Below are 23,130 nucleotides of genomic sequence, written 5' to 3' on the forward strand. Positions count from 1 at the left end.
ACCAGGTGCAAGTGGAATTAGGAATGGGCTGTTGAGAAATGCTGGAGAAGTGGGGAATTTTATAATCCCGCATTCCTGTGCAAGAATGCATGCAATGATCGTGAGAGATAGGTAAGAGAGTGGCCGGGTTTAAAGGAGGGCTTTTGGCCAGGGGTATATGTGGAGTTTCTGTGAAAAGCAGATGAAACTGTTGAGCACTAGAAGATGTCAGAGTCTGTAGGACCTGGTGTGAAAGAAGATCGGCAAAGGAATGAGAGGAGTAGACAGTGATGGGCTGTCCAAAAGTGAGTTTCTGACTCTCCTTTGTGAGAAGAGCAGCCACGGCGAAGGCTCTCAGGCAGGCTGGCCAGCCCCTGATAGTTAAATCCAGCTGTTTGGACAAATACGCTATTGTCTGTGTGTCTGGGCCATTACTTTGTGTTAAAAATTCCCACTGGTACACCCTGTCTTTCGTCAGTATATAGTTGGCAATGTTGGGTAAGTTTGGGAAGTGTGAGTTTCAGAGCAGAGGTCAGGGCATTTAAGGCTTCAAAAGAGGGTCGAATATTTATAGGTAGGATCTGGGCCAATGGCGGTGGCTCACGCCTATAATCCTAGCACTCTGGGGAGGCCGAGGTACAAGGATCCCTTCAGGTCAGGAGTTCGAGACCAGCCTGAGCAAGAGTGAGAAGCCATCTCTACTAAAAATAGAAAGAAATTATATGGACAGCTCAAAATATAGAGAGAGAGAAATTAGCCAGGCATGGTGGCGCATGCCTGTAGTCCCAGCTACTTGGGAGGCTGCGGCAGAAGGATTGCTTGAGCCCAGGAGTCTGAGGTTGCTGCCAGCTAGGCTGATGCCACGGCACTCTAGCCAGGGCAAAAGATCAAGACTCTGTCTCCTATATATATATATATACATATATATATATATATATATGTAGAATCTACTGGCTCATTGAGGTCCCCTTTGGTTGCTTGATATAAAGGTTGAACAAGGACCAAAATAGGGAAATATCCAGCTAATTCCAGAAAAGAGAGGTGATCTCTCTTATGGGTGGGAAGAGGTAGGAAGGTAATAAGATATTTTCTATCTAACATCTTTCTCTCTTTCCAGGTGAGAGGGCTAATCCTAGATAGGTTATTTGAGGTAAAGAAATTTGTCCCTTTTTGGGAGATACCCTGTAGCCTCTCTCCACCAAGAAATTGAGGAATTGTACAGTATGTTGGCGAGAAATAGTCTCAGAGGAACTGCATAATAATAAATCATCTATGTATTGTAAGAGGACAGATGGGGAAAGATTCAGCTGGGTTACGTCAGAGGCTAGTGCCTGTCCAAAGAGGTGGGGGCTGTCCCTAAATCCTTGGGCAAGTTCTGTCCAAGTAAGTTGTTGTGAGTGTTTGGAGTCTGGGTCTGTCCTCCACATGAATGCGAAGATGTCTTAGGAGCTAGGATGTAATGGGATTGTGAAAAGGGCATGTTTTAAATCTAGTACTGTATAGTGGGTGTTGGAGGGTGGGATAAGAGATAGGATAGTGTAAGGGTTAGGGACTAGGGGGTGGATGGGTCTCGCTGCCTGGTTAATGAGTCTTAGATCTTGGACTAGGTGGTATGATCCATCTGGCTTTTTTACTGGCAGAATAGGGGTGTAATATGGGGAGTTAGTAGGGCGAAGTAAGCCTTGGGAGGAAAGATGAGTAATGACAGCTTTCAATCCCTGAAGACCTTGTAAAGGAATTGGGTATTGGGCTTGGCGAGGAAATTGGGAAGGGTCTTGTAAATGTATTTGGATGGGGGAGTGGTGAGTGGCTATTGAGGCGGTTGAAATATCCCAGACTTTAGGATTGACCTCAGATTCAGAAAAAGGTATAGGAGAAGGAGGGGAGTCTGTGAGGAGAAGAAGAAGGGCAGTGTTTGCCTGTGGCTCACGATCGACAGGTAGATTAATAGTAGGATGTGATTTTGAGAGAATATCTCTTCCTAGTAGTGGGTCTGGACATCCAGAGAGAACTAGAAATGGGTCAGTGAAGATGTGTGAGCCTAGACGGAAGGTCAAAGGGAGGGTTAATAGAGGACGGGTGACAAGGCAGTCAACTCCCACAATACAGAGTGAGGAGAGATGTGTAGGTCCGTGGAATTCCGGCAGGGCCAAGAAGGTCGCCCCTGTGTCCATGAGAAAGAAAATCGGCTTACCTGCCACCAACAGAGTTACCCAGGGATCCAATGTGGAGCTCGGCTTGGGGGCTGTCAGTCTCAGGCACCCTCAGTCTTCTGGGGACAGGCCTAAGGGGTTCGATAGTGTGAGATCACGACTGTCTGATTTGTTGGGAGGAGGGGATGTGGCTCTGCCTCAAGGGGCTAAGCTGCAGTCGACCTTCCAGTGGTCCCTCATGCCACAGAGGGGACCATGTCCAGGGATTGGTTGAGGATTCGGACATTGGTCGCCCAGTGGCCTGTTTGTTTACATTTAAAACACTGGCCTGATTCTACTAAGTGAAGTATCCCAAGAATGGAAAAATAAGCACCACATGTACTCACCATCAAATTGGTTTCACTCATCATCACCTAAGAGCACATTTAGGAATGACATTGATCGGGTGTCGGGGAGATGTGGGGGCGGAGGGGATGGGTGTATACATACATAATGAGCGCGACGCGCACTGTCTAGGGGATGGACACGTTTGAAACTCTGACTCAGGGGGGGTGCGGGGCAAGGGCAACATATGTAACCTAAACTTTTCTACCCCCACAATATGCTGAAATAAGAATTAAAAAACCTAATTCTACCACGACTTCTCATAGTAACAGAAGTTTAATGGCTAACTCTTATGACTACTTAGCTTTTCCAAATGCTACTAGGACTATTGAAAATGTTTAGGTTTTTTTGTGTTTAGAATCACTGGAGAATTCAAAGTTGAAAAAGGTGATTTGTTCCATGGCTGCCTATACATATTTGATTAAAATAAGGAAAGGAAAATTCCAACCATAGAATTCCTAATGTACAGCAAATAGATCTTTGGTCTCAATTCTTATTCCTCTCTATTACTCTCCTCAATCCACCCCAGATCTCTGCCCAATTAACATAGAATGTTATTTCTTATCATTTTTGCCTAGAAAAGAGTAATATTTCAAAATTACATTTTTGTATAAGCAAGAACGTAGATCTTTTCATTCATATCCTGGACATTTATTTCATTCATACTATGTGCCAGGCACTGTCCTGGAACTAGAATGTATTAAAATATCAACCATAACAAAACTGCAATGTCTCTGTTTTCCTCAAATTTATTATGTACTAGATGAGACAAACATTTATTAAAACTTATAAAAATGCCTGTAGAATTATAACTAAGTAAAGGCTTTAAAGAAGTGAATATTTCTATCCCAGTGTAAAGGCACTTGAGCAAGTTAAGAAATCCATGGAGAAGACTTTCTTGAAAAGGCGACAACTGAGGTGAGTTCTAAACCCAAAGTAGAAGTCAAGGAGGTAAAGAGCAAAATAGGGATGAACTTGGGTGGGAAGATGGGCTATAGCTCACACATTCGTACCCTCTATCTCTTCTCTCACCATAAGATTCCTTCCCACTTACATGTGCCTAACCAACATATAAGTCAGATTTTTCTACCAAATTTGTTGAAGGTATTCTCACTGACACTTCTGTTAAAATACAAGAGAAACAGAGAGAGATTCGGATGTTTTTTGGACACTGATATCCATAAATGTTCCTACTGCTATTCATTGTTTCTACTTCCAAGGTGACATTTTAAATAAAAAATTGGCATAAGTATGTAAATTTTCTTGTGTGATTTCCCTGATGATCTCTAAATTGAAAATCAAAGGTAAAATTTAAGAAATTCTGTTGGTTATATTTCATTAATTATAATGGGCTCACTAAAATAGATTATTTTAGTGTGAATGGAATTTTAGTGTGAATTACATAGATGTGAATGGAATTTCTTTCTGATAGGTAATAGTTTTCTTATTCACAGGCTTCATTGAGCATCAGGATTAAGAAGATAAAAAGTAGTGATATAGGGCCAGGTTAGGTGGCTAACGCCTATAATCCTAGCACTGTGTGAGGCTGAGGCCGATGGATCCTTTGAGCTCAGGAGTTCGAGACCAGCCTGAGCAAGAGCGAGACCCTGTCTCTACTGAAAATACACGGAAATTATATGGACAGTTACAAATATATATATAGAAAAACTTAGCCGGGCATGGTGGCACATGCCCGTAGTCCCAGCTACTTGGGAGGCTGAGGCAGAAAGATGGCTTGAGCCCAGGAGTTTGAGGTTGCTGTGAGGTAGGCTGACGCCATGGCACTCTAGCCCGGGCAACAGAGTGAGACACTGTCTCAAAAAAAAAAAAAAATTAGTGATATGCATAAACTATGTCTAGATTAGGAGGTACAAAGAAAATATTAATAATTCAGTATTTTTTCTAACAGTCTTTTGTCAATATGTATATATATTCTTTTTGTATAGTAATAAATCACTTCATACATAAAAAATCTTGATTACTGAGTTCTTTAGAAATAAATTCTCGGCCGGGCGCGGTGGCTCACGCCTGTAATCCTAGCACTCTGGGAGGCCGAGGTGGGCGGATCGTTTGAGCTCAGGAGTTCGAGACCAGCCTGAGCAAGAGCGAGACCCCACCTCTACTAAAAATAGAAAGAAATTATATGGACAGCTAAAAATATATATAGAAAAAATTAGCCGGGCATGGTGGTGCATGCCTGTAGTCCCAGCTACTCGGGAGGCTGAGACAGGAGGATCGCTTGAGCTCAGGAGTTTGAGGTTGCTGTGAGCTAGGCTGACGCCACGGCACTCACTCTAGCCTGGGCAACAGAGTGAGACTCTGTCTCAAAAAAATAAATAAATAAATAAATAAATTCTCAACATCATACTTGAAAATGTTAAGATGTATTTTGTTATTAAAACAAACAAACAAACAAACAAAAAAAAAACACTGGCCTGGTGGTGTGCCTTGCCCCTTTCCCCAGTTTGACTGAGGACGTTCGGGGGCCCCTTGATGGCAGCTGCCAACATCTGATATTTGGCCTGGTCCCTCTTTCGTTTTTCAAGTTGTTGCTCCTCATCTCTATTATTAAATACCTTAAAGGCGGTTTGTAACAGATCTCTTCCTGGGGTTTAAGGACCATCCTCTAATTTTTTAAGTTTGTGTCTAATGTCAGGTGCAGCTTGGGAGATAAAATGCATATTGAGAAGTAAAATTCCCTCGGGGCTAGTAGGGTCTAGGGCTGTATATTTTTGTAAGGCTTCCGTGAGCCTGGACAGGAAGACAGCCGCATTTTCATCCCTGTCCCTGTGTGATTTCTTTTAGTTTTTCATAATTGCCTGCCTTGTGGGCAGCCTTTTTCAGGCCCGCTAACAGGCATGTGATCGTATGATCTCTCTTAGCCTGTCCTTCTGTCCCCTCTTGGGTTCCTATTTGATAATCCCAGAACGGGTCGGTTCTGGGAACCGCAGCTGTGCCCACTAGTTGGGCTGGGGTGCGTCTATGGATTTCGTCACCACGTGCCTGAGCATAGAGCCAACCCTCTCCTTCTCCTCAGGAGATAAAGTAGAGGAAAGAATTGTGTAGAGATCATGCCAGGTAAGATCACACGATCGACTTAGATATTCAAATTCTTTGATAAAGCATAAGGCTCGGTTGAGAAGGAACCTAGTCTTTTCTCTATGTGGGAGAGATAGGAAAGGGAGAAGGGACCATGCACCCGCACAGTGCCTTCGGCCGCCGCCATTTCTGTGAATGGGTATGAGCCTCACGTGGTAGAATGTGCGGTCCCAGATTAGGGCAGAGCGAGAGCGCATAGTGGGGGGTCTGGGGAGGGCTGGTGCAGTGGGCTCAGGTAGCGGTGGAGTTGTTCTGTACGGGGGAGGGCTGAGATCCGAGGGGTCAGCATCTGCAGTTTCTGGTGGTTCGGGGGCTGGGGGAGGAGGTGGGGAAAGGGGGGTCTAGTGTGGAGGAGAAAGATTTGTGCCAGACTGCAATTCTGACGGAGAGAGAGGGTGGTGAGCGGAGAGTCAAGAAGGCTTGGACATGAGGGGTTTGGGACCATTTGCTAATGCTGTGACAAAAATTATCCAGATCTTCACTTTAAGGCCACTGAGCGTTATTATCTAACTTATAGTGTGGCCAAGCTGTATTGCAGTAAAAGATAAGTCTTTTGGGCCGAATTTCATCAGTGAGACCTAGTGTTTGGAGGCTTTGGAGAAGGCATCCCAAAGGGGTAGTTTTAGGAGGAGTAGACTGAGAGTTTGCCACGTTCCTGGAAAGAGTAGGGGTCACACGAGGCCGATTCCACTCGATTCTAGGCATCCCTAGAACGAGGGAATGGCAGGGAGTGACAAGCGAGTGCAAGCGACACGTCGGAACAGGTGTCCCTGTGTCCAACGGGGGCCCCAGGGGCCGAGGGTCCTCCGGCCTACTGCCAGATGAGTCGAGAGAGGAAGAGTGAGGGCAAGAGCGAGAGAGGTTGGGGAACAGACTCCAGCTAAAGGGGAACGAGAGGGATCGGGAAAGGAGACCGAGCTTGTGAGCTCCCACTCACTGGGAACAGGTTGTCTCAGGCTGTAGATGTTGGAGGTCAGCAAGGAAGATCCGAGTCCGGGTCCGGTGTCTCTCTCTCAGCTCGTGTCAGGAGCGCTCTGCCTACACTCCAGGATCAGAGACAAGTTAGAGAGAGGCCCTTGCCTCTCGGGACTTCTCCCAGCCACCTCGTCAGAGACAAGGGACGTTCTGCTCCCAGGGACTCTCACTCTACCTGGGAGACTGGCCTCTCTCAGTTTAGTCAAACATCCATGGAAACCTAAGCAGTGACCCAGGGACTCAAAGGAAGGCAGGATTCAGGAGTTCCCGAGTTGCAAGCCTTGCCTGCTAGAGTCCTGGGGCTTGTGTCCACCGGTGTGCCCTCTCGGGTTTCCGCACCAAATGTTAGGTCCGGAGCGGAGGCGGAGACACACAAGCCTCAGGTGGCAGCCAAATGCCGTCTATTTGAGCATCTGGGTGCAGATGGGTGGAGGCCAAAAATGCATCCACCTGAGGGAGGGGAAAGCCTGGGGGAGGGTTTTATAGACGGTTTCTTTGTGGGAGGAGGGATGAGTACCTGGGCCAGAACAGCCTCTGCAATACAAGTGTGAACCAATGTCTGGGACCCCTGCGTCTGTCTCATCCTGCAGAGATAAGGGAGGGGGGTAGTTCCGCCCTTATCAGCGGGGATAGGAATGCCCGGCGTCTGCAGCTGTCTGTTAGGTTTACAACCTCGGGGGACTCTCCAGACTCCTGTGGCTGTGGTTTCTCAAACCAAAGTTTTCCATCAACCACATTCCATCCTAGACATATTTTCAAGTTCCCGGCTGGAACAAGACTAAAGTCTCCCATGTAACAAAACACAGCAATCAAAATCAGGAAATAATGTAAAATCTTGCTACCGTCTAATTCTTAGACCCCATTCGAGTTTTACCACTTGTCTCATTAATGTCCTTTCTAGCAAAAGGACCCAATTCAGAAGCACTTGTTCCATTTGGTCGTCCTGTCTCTTTAGTCTGGGACAATTTCCACAGCTATTTATTGACTTTCATGACCTTGATACTTTTAAAGATTACAAGAAGCCAGTTAATTCGTAGAATGCCCCTCACTTTGGGTTTGTGTGATGTTTCTGCATGGCTGGGTTCAGGTTCACCTTGGATAGGAGGATCGTAGAGGTGATGTTGTGTCCTCATTTTATCCTAGCAGGTGGCACGTGATTTTAATACGGATGGTGTTGACTTTGATTCCTTGATTAAGATAGTGTCTGCCAGCTTTCTCTCCTTTAAAGTTATTGTTTTTCCATTTGTAATTAATGAGTAGACAGTGGAGGTACTTTGATTTTATGTAAATATCCCATTCTTCATCAGACTTTCAATTTATTCATTCATTTGTTCATGTCCGCATGAACTCATGGTTTCCTATTTTATTCAGTAGGTTATAATTCATTACTTTCATTATTTGTTTTCATATGTATTGTTTAACTTTTTGTTTTAAAATAATTATAGGCTGGGCGCGGTGGCTCACGCCTGTAATCCTCTGGGAGGCCGAGGTGGGTGGATCACTCCAGGTCAGCAAGCAGTTCAAGACCAGCCTGAGCCAGAACGAGACCCCATCTCTACTAAAAATAGAAAGAAATTAGCTGGACAACTAAAAATATATACAAAAAATTAGCCGGGCATTGTGGCACATGCCTGTAGTCCCAGCTACTCGGGAGGCTGAGGCAGAAGGATTGCTTGAGCCCAGGAGTTTGAGGTTGCTGTGAGCTAGGCTGACACCATGGCACTCTAGCCCAGGCAACACAGTGAGACTCTGTCTAAAATAATCATAATAATTATAGATTCACATGCAGTGACAATAAAAATTATATTGGGAAGTCCTGGGTTCTCTACTCTGTTCCACTGATTTATATGTTTATCCCTCCACCAATACCACATCATCCAAACTACTGTAGCTGTATAGTAAGCTTTAACATCAAACAGAGTGCACCTTCTCATGTTATTCCTTTCCAAATTGTTGTAGCCATTCTAGTTCTTTTGCATTTCCATGTAAATTTTAGAATAAGCTTGGCTGTGCCTACAAAAAAACCTTGCTGAGGTTTTGACACTAATTGCATTAAACCTGTAGATCAGTTCGGGAGGATTGACATCTTTGCTATATTGAGCATCCTAAGCCATGGACATGGTATATCTCTCCATTTACTTAGGTTTTCTTTGATTTCTTTCATTGGTATTTTGTAATTTTTATCATAAAGATCCTGTATACATTTTATTAAGTGTATACCTAGATATTTTATTTCCTTTTGAATGACTGTAAATGGCATTGGGTTTTTAATTTCAGTTTCCACATGCTCATTTTCAGTGTACAGAAATGTGGTTCATGGTTGTGTTAATATGTATCCTGAGAACTTGATGTACTCAGTTATTATTTTTATGAGTTTTTGGGTTTTTTGGCTTTTTTATAGATTCCTTTGGATTTTCTACATAGAGAATTATGTCCTCTGCAGATAGGGACAGGTAAATTTTTTCCATTCAAATCTATATGCCTTCTATTTATTGCATTACTGTGCTGGCTAGAACTTTTAATAATGTGATGAATTGGAGTGGTAAAAGTAGACATCTGATTCCAAATTTTAGGGAGAAATCATTTAGTTTTTTTCACCATTAAATATGATGTTAACTGTAGGGTTTTCCTTTTTTTTATCTTTTCCGAGATGTGGAAGTTTCCCGCTAGTTTGCTGAGAGCTTTGATCATGAATGGGTGTTGGATTTTGTCAAATGGTTTTTCTGCATTGATATTTTTTGTTCTTTAGCCTTTTTATATAGAGGGTTATGTTGATAGATTTTTGAGTATTGAATCACCTTTGTATATTTGTAATAAATCCCACTGGATCATGGTATACAATTCTTCTTATACATTGCTTGATTCTCATAATATTTTATTGAGGATTTTTTGCATCTTAGTTGATAAAAGATATTGATCCTTAGTTTTCTTTAATTAAAATGTCTCTGTCTGATTTTACTATCAAAGTAATACTGGCCTCATAAAATGAGTTGGGAAGTGTTCCCTCTTCTATTTTCTGGATAAGATTGTATAAAATTGGTGTTTATTTTTCTTTAAATGCTTAGTAAAATTCTCCAGTGAAACCATCTGGACAGAGAGATTTCTTTTTAAAGGATCTTTTTGATTTTCAAGTCAATTTAACAGTTATAGCGTTCTTCAGATTATCTATTTCATTTTGGTTGAGTTCTTGTAATTTGTGACTATTTAAAAATTGGTTTGTTTCTCTAAGTTGTCAAATTTATCAGTGTAAAGTTGATAGTATTCCTAGAATAAAGTTCCCAGTATTCCCTTATCTTTTTTTTTTCTTTTTGAGACTGATAAGGAAAACGCCCATCTATTACTTGGCACATCAGCCACCTGAGACCCCCACCCCTCACGGAAGACCCGCATCAGCATAATACTAACCTATTACCTGACACATCAACTAACCTATACCTTAGCCACGTGAGACCCAATCCCTCGGACCACCCCAACTTAATAAAAGTGGGAAACAGGGCTCAGAATTTGGTGACGAGACCCCTCTGAGCCCGCCAGCAAATAAACCTTGATTCTCCGACTCTCCGTGTGCAACTCTGTTTGTCCTCGGGACCACCCGCTGTAACACTTGCTTTAAAAAAACAGCATCTCATCCTGCTTCCCCAGGTAGGGTGCAGTGGCGTCATCATAGCTCACTTCAACCTCAAATTCCTAGGCTCAAGGGAGCCTCCTGCCTCAGCCTCCTGAGTAGCTGGAATTCCAGGTGCATGCCCCCATGCCCATCTAATTTTTAAATTTTTTATTGAGACAGGGGTCTCCCCACTTTGCCCAGGCTGGTCTTGTTCAAGTGATGCTGACCTCAAGTGATGCTCCTCCCACCTCAGCCTCCCAAAGTGCTGGCATTACAGGCATGAGCCACCGAGAGTAGCCTTCCTTACTATTTTTCAATGGCCATAGGACCCATAGTGACATCTCTGCTTCTTTCCTGATACGGGTGATTTGTGTCTTTTCTCTTTTTATGTTTGTCTGCTTGCCAAAGGTTTACCAATTTTATTGATTTTTTAGAAGGACACGCTTTTGTCTGATTTATCTGTTGTTTTTATGTTTTCAATTTTATTGATCTCTGCTCTTTATTATTTCCTTCCTTCTGCTTGCCCTGGGGTTATTTTGCTCTTCTAGTTCTAGTTTCTTCAGCTAGGAATTGAGGTTATTGATTTGGGAACTCTCTTATTTTCTAACATAAGCATGTAGTGCTAAAACTTTCCTCCTCAGTTCTGCTTTAGTTGGAGCACGCATATGTTGACACGTGGTGTTTTCATTTTCATCCAGTTCTTAAATTTTCCTTGACATCTCTTCTTTGACCCATGGATTATTTTTCAATGTGTTAATTTTTAAGTGTTTGGTGGTTTTCCTGTTGCCATTCTGTTATTGATTTCCAGTTGGATTCCATTTGGGTCACAGAAAATACTCTATATGATTTTAATTCATTTAAATTTATTAAGGTTTGTTTTATGACCATGAATATGGTCTGTCTTGGTGAGTGTCCCATAAGCAATTGAATAGAATCTGTTTTCTGCTGTTATTGGATGGAGTGTTTATAAATGTCAATTAGATCCTGTTGTTGATGCTGTTTTTCTTTTTTCTTGGTGAATCTTTGGTAATTTTTCTGTCCGGTAGTTCTATCAATTGCTGAGAGGAAGGGTTGAAGCCCCCAGTTAGAGTAAATAGATACTGATTTTAGGGTGGCTATGTCTTCTTTGTGGATTGATCCTTTTATCATTAAATAATGTCTCTTGTAATTTTCTTTACACTGAAGTCTATTTTAGCTGATATTAATATAGCCAGTTTTGATTTTTTTGATTAATGCTTACATTATATATATTTTTCCATCCTTTTATCTTCAACCTACTTAAGACATTATATTTGAGGTGATTTTTCTTGTAGATAGCATATAGTTGGCTCCTGTTTCTATATCCACTCTTTCAAGCTCTGTCTTTAGTTTATTTAGACCATTTACATTTAAATTAATTATTGAGATTTTAGAGCTTAAGTCTCCATATTAGTAGACATAAGCTCTGCTTTTCATTTCTCTGTTTCCTTTTTCCTGCATTCCTATTACTTGAAAGTTTATATCATATAGATACAATATGGTCACTATGGTTAATAACAATGTATTGTAGGCTGGGCATGGTGGCTCACACCTATAATCCTAGCACTTTGGGAGACTGAGGCAGGAGGATCACTTGAGGCCAGGAGTTCAAGACCAGCCTCGGCAAAATAGTGAGACCCTGTCTCTACAAAAAATAAGCTGGGCGTGGTAGTGAGGCACCTGTAGTTCTAGCTACTCCAAAGGCTGAGGCAGTGTTACCGAAAGTTCGGTACTTGTCCCCAAGGATGAAAGATGAGTGGTTTGCGAAAAAAGAAAGAGAAACTTAATTTGCTGGCAAATGAGAAGGATGGCAAACTCTGGTCTTAAAGAACCATCGTCCCCCCTTTAAGCAGAAATACAGGCTTTTTAAAGGGGGCTTTCAGCTTCAGGCTACTGCTGTTTAACTACAGCATCTCCAGTGAGGGAGAGGACCATCTGGTGACCTCTGTCCAGATAATTCTGTTGAGCCATCTCCTGTGGTTTAAGATGCTAGAAAACAAAGAACAAAGAACAAAATGCCCCTCTCATTACTGGCTTCAGCCAGGAATGCAGGTTTTAATTCCTCAAAAAGGGTGAGAGGTTTCAAAGAGATAACTAGTAAAGCCTTTTGCCCTTTTTCAGACCCTTACTTCTGTTACAGCAGGAGGATCCCTTGAGCCCAGGAGTTCCAGGTTGCAGTGAGATGTGATGATGTCCCTGCACTCTAGCCCAGGAAACAGAGTAAGACTCTGTCTCAAAACAAACAAACAAACAAACAAAAACCCGAAAAACCTCCACAGTGTATTTTATATGTGAAAATCACTAAGAGAGTGGATTTTAAGTGTTCTCACCACAAAAATGATAAGTATGTGAGATAATGTATATATTACTTAGTTCAATTTAGCCACTATACAGGGTACATATATTTCAGAATATCATGTTGTACACCACAAATATATATATATATAATTTTTATATATTTGCCAATTAAAAAAAATACATTTTTATAAAGAAAAGAATGTCTATTATAAGTCCATCTTGATTTATTTATAGTGTTTTTGAATATGTCTCTTTTTTTTCTTTCTTTCTTTTTTTTTTTTTTCTGAGACAGAGTCTCACTTTGTTGCCCAGGCTAGAGTGCCGTGATGTCAGCCTAGCTCACAGCAACCTCAAACTCCTGGACTCAAGCGATCCTCTTGCTTCAGCTTCCAGAGTAGCTGGGACTACAGGCATGTGCCACCATGCCCGGCTAATTTTTTCTATATATTTTTAGTTGTCCAGCTAATTTCTTTCTATTTTTAGTAGAGACGGGGTCTCCCTCTTGCTCAGGCTGGTCTCGAATTCCCTGAGCTCAAAGGATCCACCCACCCTGGACTCCCAGAGGGCTAGGATTACAGGCGTGAGCCACCGCGCCCGGCCAAATACATCTCTTTTTATAGTTTTTATAGTGCCTGTTCTAGGTATTACAATATATATACATATCAAAATTCATTGGTATCAAGATTTTATCACTTTGAGTGAAGTGTAGAAACCTTACTTCCATTTAAGTTCCTTTACCTTCCCCACTTTTTAAATGTAAATGTTTAAAATATTTCCTTTACATACACTGAGCATTGCACCAGATGACTTTGTAATTATTGGTTAACTATTGTTTAACCTGTCAAACATAATTTTAAAATGTATAAGGAGAAGGACAGTCTATTGTACTTACTGCTTTTTCATCCCATTCCATTATTCTTCCTTTCTGAAGTCCCAGCCTCTTTATGTTATCCTTTCTTTCTGTTTAGGGAGCTTCCTTTAGACATACTTTAAGCATAAGTCTGCTAGTAACAAATTCACCTCATCTTCCTTCATCTGCAAACGCCTTTATTTCCCCTGTCATACCTGAAGGATATTTTTTCTAGGTATAAAATCTGGGGTTGACATTTCTTTTTCTTTTCTTTTTTTTTCCAGCACTTGAAAAATGTTGTGGCCAGGTATGGTGGTTCATGTCTGTAATCCTAGCACTCTGGGAGGCCGAGGCAGGAGGATCACTCAAGGTTAGGAGTTCAAGACCAGCCTTAGCAAGAGTGAGACCCCGTCTCTACTAAAAATAGAAAGAAATTAGCGGGACAACTAAAAATACATTGAAAAAATAACCTGGGCATGGTGGCGCATGCCTGTAGTCCCAGCTACTCAGGAGGCTGAGGCAGTTGTTGGAGGTTGCTGTGAGCTAGGCTGATGCCACGGCACCTAGCCCGAGTGACAAGCGAGACTCTGTCTCAAAAAAAAAAAAAAAGAAAAACAAAGAAAGAAAGAAAAATGTTGTGCCACAAGAAATCTGCTGTTGTTACAGTAAACTCAGCCACTTGTCCATGAGGCTGAATCAGAAGAATGAGGACAAGCAGTTTGAGGAGGAAGGAAAGAGTCTACTTTGCCAGCAAAGGAGGAAATACGGTAAACCTTCTCTTCTCCAAATCCCAAATTTGGAGGACCAAGCCCATGCCTGACCTACTTTAGCTGTGTCAGGCACCACTGGGTCTTCCTGAGGTGGTGAATTATTTAGCTGGGGCACCTAGGCCGTTCTGAGAGGGGCTAAGAAAAGCTGCTCTGAAATTTAAAGTCCGCTGCGCCTGTGGCTTCCTTGGGGGACCTCCTTCTCCCTTGCTTTGGTGAGCAGGGCCCATGCCTGGGCCTGGAGGAGGAGCTGGGGAGGGGAAGGGAGGCCCTGCAGCCATTCCAGAGGGGGCTCTGCAGCCGCACTGGGGGCTCTTCTCAGGGTGGGGCCTCTGCAGAAAGGCCTTAGTGGACAGTCACATTTGGATGGAACTTGACTTAATGGTTGTTAAAGGGCTTCCTGGCAGGGGCACAGAATGGCTGGGGTCAGAAGCAGCCATGTCCTGACTCCCTGTCCCATGCTCTTCCCAGAAAGCACCTTATTCCTTCCCAGAGATGTTTAATCTTGGTCTCTGATTGCAGGTGAAAGGCTTCTTTCCTTCGTGAAAGGGATTTAGGCATCTGAGACTAGCCAGGGTTCTTTTGTTTGGTTCTTTTGTTCTTTCCTGCAGCACTAGAGAGGCCATCTTCACACGTTCCACCTCCCCACACCTGTGAGGCCAGCGCTCAGCAGATGCTGGGAGGCACTGGGAGCCCTGCTGCCCCGTGCCCTGGCCCGGAGCCCACACTCCTTGCAACAGAGATGGTGCTTGCACCTGACCAAGCTATTCTTGGGACTGCTGCCTGGCCAGCATTTTTCAGCGATTTGACTTATCTTGGGGCCTTCACAGGAGAGCAGGCTCCCAGGTTCCAGGCTGTGTGGCCTGACCTGAAGCATCCCTGGGAATTAAAAAAAAATCCCAAATTTCTTGAACAGAGGCAGAAATACAGCGCCTTTAAAGGGAGGGTTCTGGGCTTCGGGCGATTACTGTGGTTAACTATTCTAATTGTTCCATCTCTGCCAAAAACAAAGCCTGTGAACTCTGCCAGCCACCCACCTGAGGGCGTGGCACTCCCTGGGAGTTTTAACAAAAGACTTAAACCTGCCTCGGGGATGCAGGCCAGGCTGCAGTTCCCAAAAGGGTGGGGGGAGTTTTCCAGGCCATTCCCTGGGTTACATACTACCCACTCTCAATATTTCCCTTCCATCTCTATGGCAGGAGGGGCGACTACTCTGTTATTCTGCCATTTAAATTGTCATTCAAATTGTCATTCCTCTGTGGGTAATGTGTCTTACCTCTCTAGCCTCTTTCAAGGTTTTTCATTTGTGTTTAGTTTACCGGAGTCTTATTATGATGCACCTCAGTATGCATTTCTTTGGGTTTTTCCTGTTTGGGGTTTGCTCTGCTTCTTGAATCTGTACATTTATACTTTTCACCAAATTTGTTAAATTTCTAGCAACTATTATTTCCCCTAATATTGTTTCAGCCCTGTACTCCTTTCTCCTTCTTTCTGGGACTCCAGTAATGGGAGTGTTAGATCTTTTATCATCCCACACATTCCTGAGGCTCTCTGTTCATTTCATTTTATTTCGGTCTTTGTTCAGATTCGGTGATTTATATTGATCTGTCTTCAGGTTCACTAATTCTTTCTTCTTTTCTCTCTAAACAGCTGAGCTCTTTTTTTTTTCCCCCACTTTGAGACAGAGACTTGCTCTGTTGCCCGGGCTAGAGTGCCCTGGCGTCAGCCTAGCTCACAGCAACCTCAAACTCCTGGGCTTAAGCGATCCTACTGCCTCAGCCTCCCGAGAGGCTGGGACTTGAGGCATGCACCACCATGCCTGGCTAATTTTTTTTTTCTGTATATATTTTTAGTTGTCCAGATAATTTCTTTTTATTTTTTAGTAGAGACGGGCGTCTCGCTCTTGCTCAGGCCGGTCTCAAACTCCTGACCGCGAGTAATCCTCCCGCCTCGGCCTCCCAGAGTGCTAGGATTACAGGCATGAGCTACCGCGCCCGGCCCAGCTGAGCTTTTTAAATTACTTTTAAAAAATAAAATGTGGCCGGGCGCGGTGGCTCACGCCTGTAATCCTAGCACTCTGGGAGGCCGAGGCGGGTGGATCTCTCAAGGTCAGGAGTTTGAGACCAGCCTGAGCAAGAGCGAGACCCCGTCTCTACTAAAAATAGAAAGAAATTATATGGGCAACTAAAAATATATATATAGAAAAATTAGCCGGGCATAGTGGCGCATGCCTGTAGTCCCAGCTACTCGGGAGGCTGAGGCAGGAGGATCGCTTGAGCCCAGGAGTTTGAGGTTGCTGTGAGCTAGGCTGACGCCACGGCACTCACTCTAGCCTGGGCAACAAAGTGAGACTCTGTCTCAAAAAAAAAAATAAATAAATAAAATAAAATAAAATAAAATGTTCCCAGCCTGAGCAAGAGCAAGACCCCATCTGTACTAAAAATAGAAAACTTAGCCAGGTGTCTTGGTGCATGCCTGTGGTCCCAGCTACTCAGGAGGCTGAGGCAGGAGGATCACTTGAGCCCAGGAGTTTGAGGTTGCAGTGAGCTGCGCTGAGGCCACTGTACTCAAGCCTGAGTAACAGAGCAAGACTCCGTCTCAAAAAAAAAAATAGTAATCATCAAATATAAAAGAAATGTTTGTTAAATTTTTTCTTTATTATATATTTCAGTTCTATAATTTCCCTTTGTTTCTTCTTATACATCCAATTTCTGTGCTGAGATCTTCAATTTTTACACTTATTTTGAGAGTGTAATTAATTGTTCGTGGAAGCATTTTTATGATGGCACTTTTAAAATCCTTGTCAGGTATTTCCAGCAGCTGAGTCATCCCAGTGCTGGCATCTGTTGATTGTCTTTTCTCATTCAAGTTGCAAGTATCCTGGTTCTTGGTACGAAGGGTGATTTTTTTTACTGTATCCTGGACAATTTGAGTAGCTGTGTGATACACTGCATTGTATTGAATGTTTTTTCTAGCATACATTCCCCAGGTAGATGTAATGCTCAAATCCAGCGAGAGCGGATGTTCAGCTCCCCCTGGCCCTGCTGCCACCGCTCTGGCCACAGTGGAAGACTGCCTCTCAGTCCCTCACTGCAGGCAGCTGAGGAAGAACTTCAGCTCCCCTCTGGATCCCACTGACACATTCCGTGAAAACAGAGCAGCAACTTGCATTGCTTCACTGTGGCTGGTTTGGGGCTTAAGCTCAGCTCCCCACTGGGCCTCACTGACCCCAGGGAGGGGAGCAGCAGAGCAGACCTGCACCGCCACCCCCCGCTGCACCGCGGAGGGGCGGGGCTGAAAGGCTCAGCTTCGCTCTGGGCTTTGCCGGCCTCAGGGGCGGGGAGAGCAGATGGCCTAGCAGACCTGCCCCGCAGCTGTCTTGTTCTGCCTCGTGGACGCTGGCGGGGACGCAGAGTTGCCTGCGGCTCCTCTTCGGACCTCCGCGTTCGCTCTCGCTACTCCCAGTGGTGTGTGGAGGGTGAGCTCCCTGCTCGGCCCCACTGAGGCCTGTGGCCCACTGACACCACCCCTGCCTCGCACCTCCTCATTCTGCCTCACTGAGGCTCAGTGGGTGTGGAGGCCTAGCACCCACCCCCCCCACTGGACCCCACTGACATGGGGTGGGAGCAGGGTAAGTGGAGTGTAGGTGAGGCTGACCTCACACTGCCAAGCGGGGGTGGAGGCTCAGCTACCCAGAAGTGGCACTGCAGTACCCCCTGCTTCCTCTGAGCAGGGGACACACATCAGCTGCCCGCTAGGCCCTGCCAGCACCACCCCAGGGCAATCAAAACACTGCTGCTTGTTTGGTGCAGCCATAACAGACCAGCGCCCCACTTTGGTCTGGCAAATACCACTGCAGGGCAGTCAGCACCGCTGCCGGCTTCTGCCAGCCAGAGGGGTGTGGGAGATCCGTGCCCTGCTCAGCCCTGCTGAAACCACTGGGAGCTGAAAGGCAGTTTTTTCATTTCTGTAAATGTAAAGGGATCCTAAAGCAACTCTGTCCTGTTATACCTGTATGATGGAATGGAACAATTACATAAATGGGTGGTGGATAACAGGAGCTGGGTTTCTCCCTGTTGGAGGGGGAGTCTACAGATAAGGGGAGGAAGCTAGAATGATCCATGTGGTAAGGGATCAGAGTTGGAGACATCAGTATGAACTCGTTTAGCTCAGTATCAGTACATATGGTTACATATAGAAGTATTTACAGATATGTGCAGATACAAGAGTTAGAATATGTGGCCCGGCAGAGTGGCTCAGGCCTGTAATACTACCTCTCCGGGAGGCTGAGGGAGGAGGATCGTTTGAGCTCAGGAGTTTGAGACCAGTCTGAGCAAGAATGAGACCCTGTCTCTACTAAAAATAGAAAGAAATTATATGGACAGGTAAAAAAAAAAAAATATATATATATATATATATATAGAAAAATTAGCCAGGCATGGTGGTGCATGCCTATACTCCTAGCTACTTGGGAGGCTGAGGCAGGACGATTGTTGGAGCCCAGGAGTTTGAGGTTGCTGTGAGCTAGGCTGACGCCAAGGCACTCTAGCCTGGGCAACCGATCGAGACTCTGTCTCAAAAAAAAAAAAAGAGTTAGAACATGCACATATGTTTCCTTGCTCTTTCAGCTAAGAGGGCCTAGGAGCACCAACGCCCCAGTAACAGTAGCACACATAGCACTCTGATCTTGGGTGCTTAATACCATTCTCCAACAGAGGGGACCAGAGCTCCTTGGAGAAATAGCTGATTCCAGACTGGGGCAGGAATTGTAGAATAGTTTTAAAGTTACAGAAAAGTTGCAAAGACAGTACAGAGAGTTACCAGATACCTCACCCCCAGTTTTCCCGATTGTTAATATCTTGCATTACTGTGATGCATTTGTCACAACTAACCAATCTTGATGCATTATTTGTACCTGAAGTCCATACTTTATTGAGATTTTCTTGGTTTTTAACCTAAGGTCCTTTTTCTGTTCCAGGATCCCACGCAGGACACCACCTCATGTCTCCTTTAACCATCATGTCTTCTAGGCCTCTCTACACTGTGATAGTTTCCATCATTTTTCTTAGCACTTCCTTACCTTTTGCCATAACAAGATGCCTCAGGCTCATCTTGTATTTTCCCCGTCTCAACCCTGCAATCAGCCATTGCTCCAAGGAGCCCTGGTTAGTAGAAAATGTTAATGAGACACCAAGATCGGGGCACCAGGTTGCTCACTGCAGTTGGAAGTGATTATTCCCCAACTCTCTCGATGGGCTCAAGAATATTCAGTTATGAGCCAGAGCTAGCTTGTGCTGGTTTGCAAGAGCTGATTGTTAAGTTTTCAGGAATTTTGTGAGTTGGCACTTAAAATATAGCCATTATTAAATATTAAATTATGTAAACTTATAATTTTATATACTTAAAACAAAAGTAATACTCAGAACCCATCATTTCCTAATTATTTTGTACATTTTACTGTTCTTTATGGTCTCGAGATGATGTCCGTGTGTTTTTTTTTTTTTTTGAGACAGAGTGTCACTCTGTTGCCCGGGCTCGAGTGCCGTGGTGTCAGCCTGGCTCACAGCAACCTCAAACTCCTGGGCTCAAGCAATCCTTCTGCCTCAGCCTCCCGAGTAGCTGGGAGTACAGGCATGTGCCACCATGCTTGGCTAATTTTTTCTATATATTTTTAGTTGTCCAGATAATTTCTTTCTATTTTTAGTAGAGACAGAGTCTTGCTCTTGCTCAGGCTGGTCTCGAGCTCCTGCCCTTGAGTGATGCTCCCACCTCGGCCTCCCAGAGTGCTAAGATTACAGGCGTGAGCCACCGCGCCCGGCCCCTTTTAGGACTCTTAATCTGCAGGGTTTTTTTCCTTTTTTCCCCCTTGCAATTCACTGAAGAATCAATACATTTATTTGTTGAATAATCCAGATTATTCTACCCTAGAATTCCTCATGTTCTGGGTTTTCTGATTCCATCACCATGGTGTAGGTTATTATAACAGTTCTCTGATGCTTATACTTCCTTTAAACTAGTGGTAAGATCTAAAGTTTTGATAAGATTCCAGTTTGACTTTTTGGCAAGAGAACTTAACAGGTAGTGCTGTGTACTTCCTGTCACATCACAATATACAAATTGTTCCTGATCCATTAGTGAAAAAAGAAAAAAAAAGATAATATATAGAAATAGGTAATAGATATAGCTGTTACATAGATACATATAAGGAATAAGAAGTCAAAAACTGCCTACTCACCAGAATGGTTAAAAGTATTGGCAAGAATGTTGAACAACTTGGGAGTCTGTAATTTTTATGTTTTAATAGCGATGAGGTCTTGCTATGTTGCCCAGGCTGGAGTGCAGTGGCTATTCACGGGCATGATCATGGCACACTGCAGCCTCAATCCTCTGGCCTCCCAAATTGCTGGGACTACAGGCACACACCACCATGCAAAACCGGGACTCTCATACACTGTTTGTGAAATTTTAAATTAGTATAACCAGTTGGAAAATTAATATGTGCTTACCCTTTGACCCAGCAATTCCAGTCGTAGTTACATACACTACAGAAATGGGTACATAACCAGAAATGGGTACATAAGCAAAAGACATGTACTAGATTGTTCACAGCAATACTATTTGTAATAGCCAAAAGCTGGAAACAACCCAAATGCCCATCAACAGGATGACTGTAAATAAATCACAGTATATTAACCCAATAGAACACCATGCATTGATAAAGCTTATATTAAGCTAAGCTGCTATAACTAAAAAGACCCCCAAACACAGTCTGCTAAATAAAATAGTTTGTTTCTCTCATAAGTAATAGTCCAGAGGTGAGGGATCCAGTTCATGGGACAAGAGCAAGAGGTTGAGGGGTCAGCATCTTTAAGATGAACACACTATTTTAGTTTAAGAGACTAAATAGATGTAACCAAATGGAATGAATGAGCCTGAACTGAATCCTGGTTTTTTTTTTTTATTTCAGCATATTAAAACCACCCCCCCCCCAAAAAAAATCCAAGACTTGGAAGAAAAATTCACTAAAGAAATTGAAATACTACAGAACTTGGTTTTAACTGAATCCTGTTTTTAAGAAACGTTCTAAAAGATGTATGGAACAATTGGGGAAAATTAAATATGGACTGGGTTTTAAATGATATTAGGGAATCATTGTTAATTCTCTTAGGTGTGTAAAGGTAACATGGTAATATAAGAGAATGTACTTATTTTAGGAGGTGCATGCTGAAGAATTTAGAATTGAGAGTATTTGGTGTCTGCAACTTACTTTCTAATGGCCTGGGGAAAAACCCTGTGGTTGAAAAATAATAATATGAATATGTTACAGCCCTACCCTGTACATTGCTTTGTCCAAAAGATCAAAATGTCCATATTAATTAGTACAATCTTGCAGAAGAAAAGTACAGAGAATATGTCATATATGTATCCACTACTGAAATGTAAATCGTGTAAATATTTCCCCATATTTGTATGGATGCAGCTTCAGGTAGTCATTAAGATTCTGGAGCCAGACTGCCCAGGTTCAAAGTGAAGCTCTGCCACAGCTGGCCAGCTGTATGGTCTTGGGCTTGGGCAAGTTGCTTTTCTTCTCTGGGCCTCCCATGACCCCGATGCTCAGTCTGGAAAATTTTGCCTGATGACACTTCAATAATTACTAAATCTAAACCATGAACATATGAAAGTTTATTGTACTATTATTCTCTGTACAAAACCTTATGTGACATGTTGGCCTCAGAATGCAACAGTGCACATAAAAAACACTGTGTGTGTGTGTGTGTGTGTGTGTGTATACAAACCAAAGTTGCTTCCAGGAATGCAAGATGTTTTTTAGATTAGTAAAATCAATGAAATAATTCATAATTTTAATGGATCTAAGGAAAAAAAAATATATGATCATCCATGTAGACTCATTTGATAAAATCCAGTTCTTGTTCATGATTTTATTAAAATCATTTAATAACATAAGAATTGGTAGAATTTTCCTCAACATGATAATATATGTATATGTATGTGTGTACATGTGTATTTGTGTACTCATAGTTGTGTGTGTCCAGTCCAAAGGCTAGCGGGTCAAAACCACTATCTCTTCTATTTAACCTTTTCATTAAGGGAATTAGCCAATACAATTAGACAAGAAAAAGCAATCAGAGCCATAAGATTTGGAAAGGAAGGGATAACACCAAATCTACGTGCAGATGATATGACGATATAATTATATCTGAAAAAAACAAAGAATCTATGGGAAAATATTACTACTATACAAAGAGCAGCAGAATAAAAAATTGAGACACAAAAGCCAATAAGCTTCATATATAGAAACACAACCACTTAGAAGATATAATAAAAGAGAAAACTCCTATGCAGCAGTGATAAAACAAAAGAAAGCAAAATAAAATCTCAGGCACAGGTTCATTTATTTATTTATTTATTGAGACAGAGTCCCACTGTATTGCCCTGGCTAGAGTGCCATGGTGTCAGCCTAGGTCACAGCAACCTCAAACTCCTGGGCTCAAGCAATCCTCCTGCCTCAGCTTCCTGAGTAGCTAGGACTACAGGCATGCGCCACCATGCCCAGCTAATTTTTTTCTATATGTTTTAAGTTGTCCAGCTAATTTCTTTCTATTTTTTTAGTAGAGACGGGGTGTCACTCTTGCTCAGGCTGGTCTTGAACTCCTGAGCTCAAACGATCCTCCAGCTATGGCCTCCCAGAGTGCTAGGATTACAGGCATGAGCCACCGTGCCCGGCCTCAGGCACAGGTTTAATAGGAAAAACTATATCTGCACAGGAGCACAGCAGGGGGGAAAAAATAGGAAAAACTATAAAACACTCCTAAAATACACAACTAGACTTGAACAAATGCAAGGAATGACTAACATCATAAAGATTTCATTGTCCTTAGGCTCACTGTAAATCTGACATGATCCTAATAAAAATACTGTCCTATGTGTTCCTAGAGCTAGACAAGTGGATGATAAAGTTAATATGAAAGAATATACAAG

The sequence above is a fragment of the Eulemur rufifrons genome, chromosome 30 (genome assembly GCF_041146395.1).
Source record: "Eulemur rufifrons isolate Redbay chromosome 30, OSU_ERuf_1, whole genome shotgun sequence".
Lineage (NCBI taxonomy): Eukaryota > Metazoa > Chordata > Mammalia > Primates > Lemuridae > Eulemur > Eulemur rufifrons.